The 10461-nt window shown below is 39.7% G+C and overlaps 1 protein-coding gene across 1 annotated transcript in view; it reads right to left on the reverse strand.

Moving 5' to 3' along the window:
* Positions 1-9993, reverse strand: part of KRCC1 (lysine-rich coiled-coil 1) — a 17938-nt gene extending 7945 nt beyond the window's left edge. Inside the window, exon 1 of the mRNA XM_005858406.2 lies at positions 9899-9993. The gene's annotated coding sequence lies outside the window, so the exon portion shown is untranslated. The remainder of the gene's footprint in view (positions 1-9898) is intronic.
* Between the last annotated feature and the right edge of the window lie 468 nt (positions 9994-10461).

A 10461-nucleotide genomic window follows, 5' to 3' on the forward strand; every position in this document is an offset into this window, starting at 1 on the left:
TGTGGGAAGAGACTGGACAAAAATTGTACATCTATGGATGAGAACAGTGGGTGGTGGTGGTAAGGGCAGAGGGTGGGGTGGGTACCGGGTAGAGGGGAGCTATGGGGGGAAAAAAGAGGAACAACTGTAATAATCTGAACAATAAAGATTTAATTAAAAAAAAATAAACAACAACAAAAAACATTTAGTAAGCCTATAATAATAAATATAATACTAGAGGCCTGGTGCATAAAATTTGTGCATGGGCAGGGTCCCTAGGCCTAGCCTGAGATCAGGGCCTTCCTTCCGGCTTTCAGCTGGGGCCTTCCTTCCCTGGCTGCCGGCTGTGGCCTTCCTTCATTCCGTGCCACCCCCAGGTGGTCAGAGCATGTCATAGTGAATGATCGAACTCCCGAGGGGACACTTTGCATATTAGCCTTTATATATATTTACTTAGTCCACAAAAAACTATTCTGAAGGAGAAGTTATTGGGTCACCAGTAGGAATCTGGACTTTATGGAAATTATCTGGGGTACTAGTTTTGAGAGACTGGTCGAAGAAATCCGGCCTTGAATTTTGTTTTCTTATAGAAGACCATCTCAAGAAATACAGTCTATTTTAAGATAGTCACTAATTAGAGTTATACCACTAATGTCATCTGAGAATCCCATGAAGGAACCACAAACCATCATTACCCATGGTAGGCAACTGTCCTCCACATTTGGCACAAACATGACCATAAGCAAGGCTCACTAAATAAGGATTAGACAAGCACTCATAGCTACAGTCATATTCACATATTAACTTCTAGAATATTTTCTAAAAGTGTTTATCACCATAGTAAATAATCTATGTCAAAATTACTACCTATTACACTTGGGGTCTATACTACTACCTAGAGTTCCTAATGGTTGAACTTTATTTATGGAACTTTACTAGTTTATAAATACAATGCAAATCATGGAACACCAAAATACTTCCCATATGACCATTTAAATAAATGTGTTGGAACCACATAGAGAAATGCCCGATATATTAACTGTGTATAGATGTAGAACTACATCTACCTACATACCTATCTATTGATCTAAAATTCAATTTTAATATAAAAATTCAACATATAGAACAAAAATTTAAATATATACACATGTATTGACTGTGCGGAGGAGTTAGAGCTGGACTGTAATCCAGTCACTCCCTTTCCTGGGAGGAGGAAGAGGGAAGAAGGCAGGTGATCTCTGGACCTCAGGTAAAGAGTCAAATGATACCTGCTGGGAGGAGGGTACCTTTATCTGAAATGCTCTCAGCAAGATATCCCTCGCTAAAGATGATCTATAATAGATAAATCCAGGATCGCTGAAGCATAACTTCCTGAAGACTGTCATATAATCTAAAATGCAGATTCATAAATTTAACATTTCCACTATGTGAGGTGACTCTCACTTAGACACCTCATCTATTATTCTGGGTCAGAGATGCATGATCAATGTGGGAAAATAATGGTCATGTGTTAGACATTGCTGTTTTATTAAAGCCTCTTGATTGTCTGTACCCTTGAATTAGTAAACCTTGATACTAGGTAATATTACAGATTCATTTGAGTCTGATTTGATGGTCTCATCTTGTGTGTTAGCTCAACACCCATAGGAAAAATCCAAAAAGATATACACTAAACTTAATGGAGTTTGGGAAATAGGGTTAGAAAAAGAGTATGGGAGAACACTCAACATTTTGCTCTCTGCACATGTCTGTATTGTTTAAAATTTGTTTTAATCCCACCTAAGGATATGTTTATTGATTTTTTTTTTTGAGAGGGGTAGGAAAGGAGAGAGAAGGAGAGATTTGTTGCCTCCTGTACCCACCCAAAGCAGGGACTGAACCCACAACCGAAGAATGTGACCTGACTGGGAATTGAACCCACAACCTTTCAGTGTACTGGATGATGCTCCAAACAACTGAGCCACACTGGCCAGGGTTGTTTAAATATTTGCAAAGAACATATATTACTTTGTAATTAAAAATGCTATAATAATTTTATTTAAAGGTTCTACACGAAATCTTCAAACTAAGCCTACTTTTCAATACCAGTGTATAGATTAAAAGATTTGCTTAAAAATATTATGTTCAGCCCTGACCGGTTTGGCTCAGCGGATAGAGCATCAGCCTGCGGACTCAAGGGTCCCAGGTTCGATTCCGGTCAAGGGCATGTACCTTGGTTGCGGGCACACCCGCAGTGGGGAGTGTGCAGGAGGCAGCTGATCGATGTTATGTTCAAGAATTATAAATCAGAAAAATATCATAAAGGATTTAATGAATATTTAAAAATATTTCTTTATAATATATAGTATCCCTTTAAATTATTTTTTAGTTGTTTAAAAGTATATAATGTAAATTATATTTGACTCTTAAGTCAGGCAAGGTAAAAAGTTTAACTAAAAGAACTTTCAGAACTTTCCTTGAATCAGAATTAATATAATCAACTTGAACATGATGATGTGACATTAAAAATATTCAATAACACCACGTAAATATTCTAACAACTAAAACTAGCACAGATGGAAAGTTTTCTGAAGACTAGTCATTTGGAAGCTCAGGATACCCTAAATTATAGCAATTTCCCTCTCTATTCAACCCTTAATACCAGATTGCCTAATTCCTGAAAGTGAATGTTTTAAGCTGTGTGGACGGAAAAAAAGAGGTTCTACGGAAAGTAATCTCACAGGGTGATTGACCATGAATTCGTATCAGGGCAGGTCATGGTGGGTAGTCATGCCCCAGGCATACTTTTTAGTAAAAGGTTTATCTTTGCTTTAAACAAGCCCTGACCACTGTTTCTGTGCATGAAACAATGCATTGTTTCTAAGTCAGAGATTTTCAACCTGTGTGCCTCAAGAATTTTTTAAACATGCAATACTTCACTATTCAGACGGGCACTGATCTCTTTTCCCAGTGGTTCTCAACCTTCCTAATGCCGCGACCCTTTAATACAGTTCCTCATGTTGTGGTGATCCCCAATTTCATTGTTACAAATTGAACATAATTAAAGCATAGTGATTAATCACAAAAACAATATGTAATTATATGTGTGTTTTCCGATGGTCTTGGTGACCCCTGTGAAAGGGTCGTTTGACCCCCAGGTTTAGACCCACTGCCTTAAAATGTGAAAAAAAAAAAAAGCCAACAGCCAACACAATAACAGCCTTAGGGTGTGAATACCCTGTCTCTCTCTTTTTATTTTTTTAAAGGAGGATCCCCCTTAGGGGACCACTTTATTGATTTCAGAGAGGGAGAGGGATAGCAACATCAATGATGGGACAGATCACTGATTGGCTGCCTCTTGCACACCCCATATTGGGAACTGAACCGTAACCTCTTGGTCCACAGATCCATGCTCAACCATTGAGCCACGCTGACCTGTCTTGAACCATAAATATATAGGTCATTTAACAGAGTTGCATCTTATTGGTTATGTTGCATAATACGGTTGCTTCTGATTGGCTAATTTTTGGTACCAGAAATCCTTACACACAAATATAGGCACCTGATTATTTATTTATTTTTTGTTAATCCTCACCTGAGGATATTTTCTCCATTGATTTTCAGAGAGTGGAAGGGAGGTGGAGAAACAGAGAGAGAAATATTGATGTGTGAGAGACTGGGGCTCAGGACTCGAGGCTGCCACTGGGATACATGCCCTTAATTGGAATTGAACCTGTGACACTTCAGTCTGAGGGCCAACGCTCTAACCACTGAAAAAACTGGCCAGGACCAGGCACCTGATTTTTTAAAAATCACTTGGCCTGGCCAGTGTGGCTCAGTGGCTGAGCATCAACCTATGGACCAGTCAGGGCACATGCCTGGGTTGCAGGCTCGATCCCCACTGGGGGGCATGCAGGAGGGAGCCGATCAATGATTCTCTCTCATCACTGATGTTTCTCTTTCTCCCTCTCCCTTCCTCTCTGAAATTAAAAAAAACTTATTAAAAGAAAAGTCACTTGGAGCAAAAAGGGTTGTAAATCAATCAAAATTATATCTATTTTTTGTCACATCAGCAAAAAGTATTTTTTTTTTTTGCGTGCCACAGAATTTTAATAATTAGTTTACGTGTGCCATGAGATGAAAAAAGGTTGAAAACTGCTGACCTAGGTCAATATATCTTTGCAATAACCACACCTCAAGAAAGCATATCACCTTAACTATCTTGTAATTCAATCCCTGCTTTGCTTCTCACGCCCACCCCCATGTAATTTTCCTTAGTTCCTTCCTTATTTCAAATGCATAAAAGAAACTGCAAAACTTATTCTCTGTAGCATTTGAGATCTTGCTTCCTGGCATGTGTTACCAGTTTGGCTCAAATAAACTCATAAAAAATTTCCTATAGGTTTGGACGTTTTCTTATGTCGACAGCTGACACTAAAGTAAGAAACCTTGAGTCACCTTTAACTCCTTCACTCACCAAGCTCTTACTTTGTCATTATCTCCATTAAACATATCATATTCCCAAGCTCAAAATCTCAGCCATATTTCTATCAAGTCCTGATTCATGTCAATTCTTGCTTTATAAAGTTTTTATCAAATCTACCTCTTAATTTTCTTTAAAATTTTTTAATTGATTTCTATTAAAAAATTTTTTAGAGGGAGTGTGGGGGGGGAACATTGATGTGAGAGACATCAACTGGTTGCCGCCCACATGCAGGGATCGAGCCTGCAATGGAGGCATGTACACTTGACCAATCGAACCCAGGACCATTCAGTCCAAGGGCCGATGCTCTAACCAGTGAGCCAAACTTGCTAGCGTTTATTGTTTTTTAGAGAGAAACATCTATTGGAGAGCAAAACCTGAATCGGCTGCCTCCTGTATGCCCCCTACCGGGAATGAAACCAGCAAACTTTCTGTGCACTGGTCGATGCCCAACTAATTGAGCCATTTACTAGCTGGGCTATCTCTTCATTTTTTCAATTCCCATAACACAACTTAGTTCAAGTTTTCCATGCCTTTGGGCTTTATTAAACTTTATCACTATTAATTTAATTTTGTCTTCAAGGAAGCATGGTGGGTACTGTGGGACAGGATAGGAAAAAAGAGGTATTTATTGATTACTGTATGCCAAACAAGGTAATAGATTATTCTTTCCATCTTTTACCTCTGCAAGATAACTGGAATTTCCCACATTTTGAAGATTAAGACATCAGGATACAAAGAGATTAAAATAGCTTGTCACATGTGTTAAATGAGAGCTGGATCTTAAACTTTGGTTTATCGCGACTCTTTCTATTATATATACATGGCTGTCCCATTCATTGAGAATTATAAATTAGGGAAAACGACAATTCCTAATATCAAGGAATTTACGATTTTGTAAAATTATATGCAAAGAACTACAATGCAGGATAAAAACCTGTTAAGTGCTATGACATAGGAAGGTATAATGTCTTCTTGCTTAGGAGTTCGGGAAAGGATTTGTGGAGAATGGATTTGAACTGATCCTTAGGAGGTAGGCAAAATTTAAAGAAAAAATGAGTAAAGAAAAGATATTCTGGAGGAAGGAAGGCATTAGAAAAGGCATATCCACTTTAGATAAAATAAGATATGCATAAGGCAGAGAAGGACAGTGCTATAAAAGTAGAATGGGCCAGATCATAATAGGCCTCATTTGGGATTTAAATTTAATTGTGCAGTCAATAGGGAAAGAAGAGACTCAAAATAGGGATAATGGTAAGGAGGGTGCTGCAGGCAAGAGAGTTTATTGGGTTGAACCCGAATTGTGGTAGTGAGAACAGAAAAGAAGGGAAGAATATAAGAGACATTCTGCAAGTTGAATCAAAGGAATTTTTGATAGCTGGGGAGAGAACAGGTAGAAGGGTGGGGAAGCACGGATAATTCTAAGGCTTTCATCCCATTGAAGTCAGAGAATAACGAAGAGGAAGATAAGTTGCTATTGCTGTTGTAATTATTCCCCAGGAGGGAAGTGGGAAGTGGAGTGGAGAAGCATAGTATTAAAAAAGATGAATGTGATTTTGGAATGAACTCAGATTCTATCAATATCTTTCACATCTCTCCTTCCTTTTCCTTTATGTCCCATTCCTTCATGTGCTCAATTCCTCTATGTGAAACTGGATTCAAATAACTCACAGGTATTTAATGTACCATGAAATTCCTTACAAAATTACAAATTAACATAGTTAGGCTCTTGAATAATTACATATGTACCAAACTTCTGTGAACATGGTGGGCAACAGGACCATTTGAGGAAAGATGGCATAGTAGTAAATTCTAGGTGTTGAAAAATCTTCCCTCAGAAAATTTTGATGCTACCTTTTAAAATTTTATATTATTTTGCATGGTGAATACTATTTACTCATTACAAAGGTTGTAGCATTCTACAGTTTGAAGAACAGACTGTGATTATTGTGTACACTGAAATGATCACTTCCCCTAAACTTGACACTATTTTCATTACCATTGCATTTAGCTTAGCTTTTTTTTTTTAGATCTCATATTACAGATTTCTGTTGATCTTTGTCAGGGGTCCTCAAACTTTTTAAACAGGGGGCCAGTTCACTGACCCTCAGACCGTTGGAGGGCCGGACTATAGTTTAAAAAAAAACTATGAACAAATTCCTATGCGCACTGCACCTATCTTATTTTGAAGTAAAAAAACAAAACGGGAACAAATACAATATTTGTATTTGCATGTGGCCCGAGGGCCGTAGTTTGAGGACCCCTGATCTATGTAATTGCTAAAATCCTAGAACGATCTCCTAACAAAGTTTTTAAAGAAAAATAAGATACTGGTTAAGTAACAAGCAACACTTTTTTCTCTTCTTGTCCATGTAATCTTAATTGTCAATTATTTAAGGCTTTTATAAATATCTAAACTAAAAATATATTGAATCTTAGTGTTTTTGTTAATCCTCAACCCAGGATATTTTCCCCTTGGGGAAAAGGGGGGGGGGCAGGGAGAGAGACACACACTTTGATTGGTTGCCTCCTGCATCCAACAGGTTGGGGTCCAGATCGAACCTGCAAACCAGGCACATGCTCTTGACTGGGATGGAACCTGAGACCCTTCTGTGCCAGGGCCCATGCTCTAACCAGCCAGGGCCTGTTACTACTGTTTTAGAGTATAACATATCAAATATTTACCATTTGTTAAGTATCAGTTAACTGAACAGTTACTGAAATAAATCATATTGTTTTTTAAATTCTAGTGAATAGTCTCAATCCTAAATCAACAGATTTCATTACTCTCTGAATGCCATCTGATGGCCATTTTTTGGTCAAAGTTCATAGTTTTATGAACAGCCAGTCTAGTACACAACCGAGATGTGGAATGATTATCAATGCAAAACTATAAATCAGCTCACAATTTTAAAACTGTCAAGGACCCCAGAATTTGGTTAGTGGAGTTCCTCAACCTCAACATTACTGACATTTGGGTAGAGGAATCCTTTGCTGTGTGTCTCTGTGTGTATGGTTACCCCCTGCATTTTAGGATGCTTACAGCATCCCTGGCCTATACCAGATACCTGTAGCACCTGCTCTCACTATGCTTCCTTGCCCAGCGGTAAAAACCAAAACGTCTCCCGACATTGCCAAATGTCCTCTGCAGTGGGGTTTGGGGACAAGTTTACCCCCGGTTGAAAACCACCCAATTGGGCTAATCCAATTACCCCTTTCCACAGAAAAGAAGTTTAGGACCGTGAAAGTTTAAAAGTTTGGTTCTTACTCAGGGTCATATAGCTAGTGGAGAAACTAGCAGTAGGACCTATTACTAGCAAAGACTCCTTATAACATCCAGAAGTCTAAAAGGTTATTGCTAGCATTGTGTGAACTGACATAATTAAATCTTTAGTAATTTTGCATATACTTAGTCATCACACACACAAAAAAACCCCAATCAAAACAATAGAAATTGCAGTCAGGCAAAAATTTTTTTTTTCAATAAGAAACTGTTTCCAAGTCTTCCTGTGATCTGGATAGGACAGCCAAATTGAACTATTGTCTTGACACCTATAAACTGCTCAGGCTTACTTGTTGGTGATATGAAAACAAAGAATCCAGATTTTATTTTTTATCTCACTAGATACTAAATCTAGTCTTCCAAATTGCCCTCCCTAAGATATTTAATGGAACACAATCTGGTTATTTCTAATTTTCATTTTTAGTGAATGAAATTTATATAAAGTGCTTACAAATGTCTTTAAAAATTAATATTTTAGCCCTGCCCAGTGTGGCTCAGTTGGTAGGAGTATCCTCCCATACACTGAAAGGTCACAGTTTCAATTCCCAGTCAGGGCACATGCCTGGGTTTCAGGTTTGACCCCAGGCCCTGGTAGGTGTGGGAGGGAAGCCATCGCTATTTCTCTCAGATTGATGTTTCTCTCTCTCTCTCTCTCCCCCATTTCCCTGTCTAAAAATTAACGAAAATGTCTTTGGGTGAGGGATAAAAAAATAAATGTATATTTTACTACTTTAGTCCTCCAAAGTGAAACGTGTTAAAAGATTATGGAAAAGCACACAAAAATGGAATATATCACGGAAGAGGGTAAAAACAAAATTATTTTTATGAGGCTATTATATTTACTGTTGTCCCTCCAGAAGAAGGGAATTATTCTAAGGTATTCTGGCTCCCACCATCTTTCACTGTGTAGACAAAAAAGCAACCTAAGGCAATACAGTAAATACTAAAAGTTAATTATTAAAATGAAGATGACTAAATGTTTTACTGAGATCTTCTGCAGTAGGATCAAACTCCATCTTTACAGCCTTATCTCAGTTTGGAATAAGCTGTTGGCAGGTATAGTTTTGTAAGAATTTAAACATCTCTTAGATCAGCGGTTCTCAACCTGTGGGTTGCCACCCCTTTGGGGGTCGAACCACCATTTCAAAGGGGTCGCCTAAGACCATCGGAAAACACATATATAATTACATATTGTTTTTTGTGATTAATCACTATGCTTTAATTATGTTCAGTTTGTAACAATGAAAATACATCCTGCATATCAGATATTTACATTACGATTCATAACAGTAGCAAAATTAGTTATGAAGTATCAACGAAAATAGTTTTACGGTTGGGGGGTCACCACAACATGAGGAACTGTATTAAAGGGTCGTGGCATTAGGAAGGTTGAGAACCACTGTCTTAGATGGAAACAAGAAAAAAATAGCCTTTCACTCTGGCCAGTGTGCTCAGTGGTTAGAACATCTGCCTGGGCTCTGAAGGGTCTCAGGTTCAATTCCTGGTCCAGGACTGGTACCTGGGTTGCTTCCCCCCCCACCCCCCATGGATGTGTCTCTCATATCCATGTTTTCCCCCCCTTTCTCTGCCATTGCCTCCCTCCCTCCTTTCCACTTTCTCTGAAAAAGCAATGGAAAAAAAAAAAGATCCTCAGGTGAGGATAAAAAGAAAAAAAAAGAAAAGAAATAGCCTTTCAAACATTGGTTGTGTCTCTCATATCCATGTTTTTTTCCCCCTTTCTCTGCCATTCCCTCCCTCCCTCCTTTCCACTTTCTCTGAAAAAGCAATGGAAAAAAAAAAAAAGATCCTCAGGGGAGGATAAAAAGAAAAAAAAAGAAAAGAAATAGCCTTTCATGTTGTAGGAAATGTGTTGGTGAGAACTGTCAAAACTTTTGGCAGGGTCACTCCTCCCAAAACCCTGCACCAAGAAACTTGCCCAAATTTTAACCAGGGTCTCAGCAGCCTGCGGTGAATTCCTGGGATGACCTCGTCCCTTTTGAGTTTGGTAGGGAAAGCTCAGGATTGTCCTAGGAAATTTACTGTTCGTTCCAGCCAGCACCTGATGACAGGCTCCTGATCTCTTTTAAATTTTTTTATTTATTAACTTTATTTTTATTGTTGACACTATTACGGATGAGTTCAACGTGCTCCTGGTCTCTCTCTAGAGTACTTACTAAAACGGGCTTTCAACTGCGAACCCCTCCTCGGGCCCTCGCAGACGCATGTGTGTGTCTCCTACACTCCAGGCTTGTCTTGCTCAAGGACTCAAAGCCACTCCCTTGAAATGCAATGATCGGGAAACACGGGCCTGAGTCCCCGTGACGTGGCAGGAAGACCCCTCCCTCCCTAACGCCAGCAGCCGCCGGGGCCGCTGCGCTCACTCACCACCCGTGTCCGTCACCTGTCACTTCCCCGCGTCCACCTGACCCCACCTCCCCCGTCGCGCCTGCGCAAACCGATGGAGCTCGGCGCTTTCCCCGTGCCGGCGGTTACTGCTGTTTCCCACTCATGTCCGCCGTGGTCTTATCTGACTTTGGTAGGTACGTGGTCAAGCTCAGATCCCTAGGCCTGTGAGTCTTAGGAGCTTCTTTTAACAGGGGGGTTACCCTAAAAAAGGCCAAGGGAAACCCCAACGTGATCCCGCAGAAACCTCGGCGCCGCCCCGGCCGGTGTGGCTCAGTGGGTGGAGCCTCCCTCGCGGACCCAAGGGTCGCGGGTTGGATTCCGGTCCAGGGCT

This window comes from Myotis brandtii, unplaced genomic scaffold (genome assembly GCF_000412655.1).
Source record: "Myotis brandtii unplaced genomic scaffold, ASM41265v1 scaffold1172, whole genome shotgun sequence".
Taxonomy (NCBI): Eukaryota; Metazoa; Chordata; class Mammalia; order Chiroptera; family Vespertilionidae; genus Myotis; species Myotis brandtii.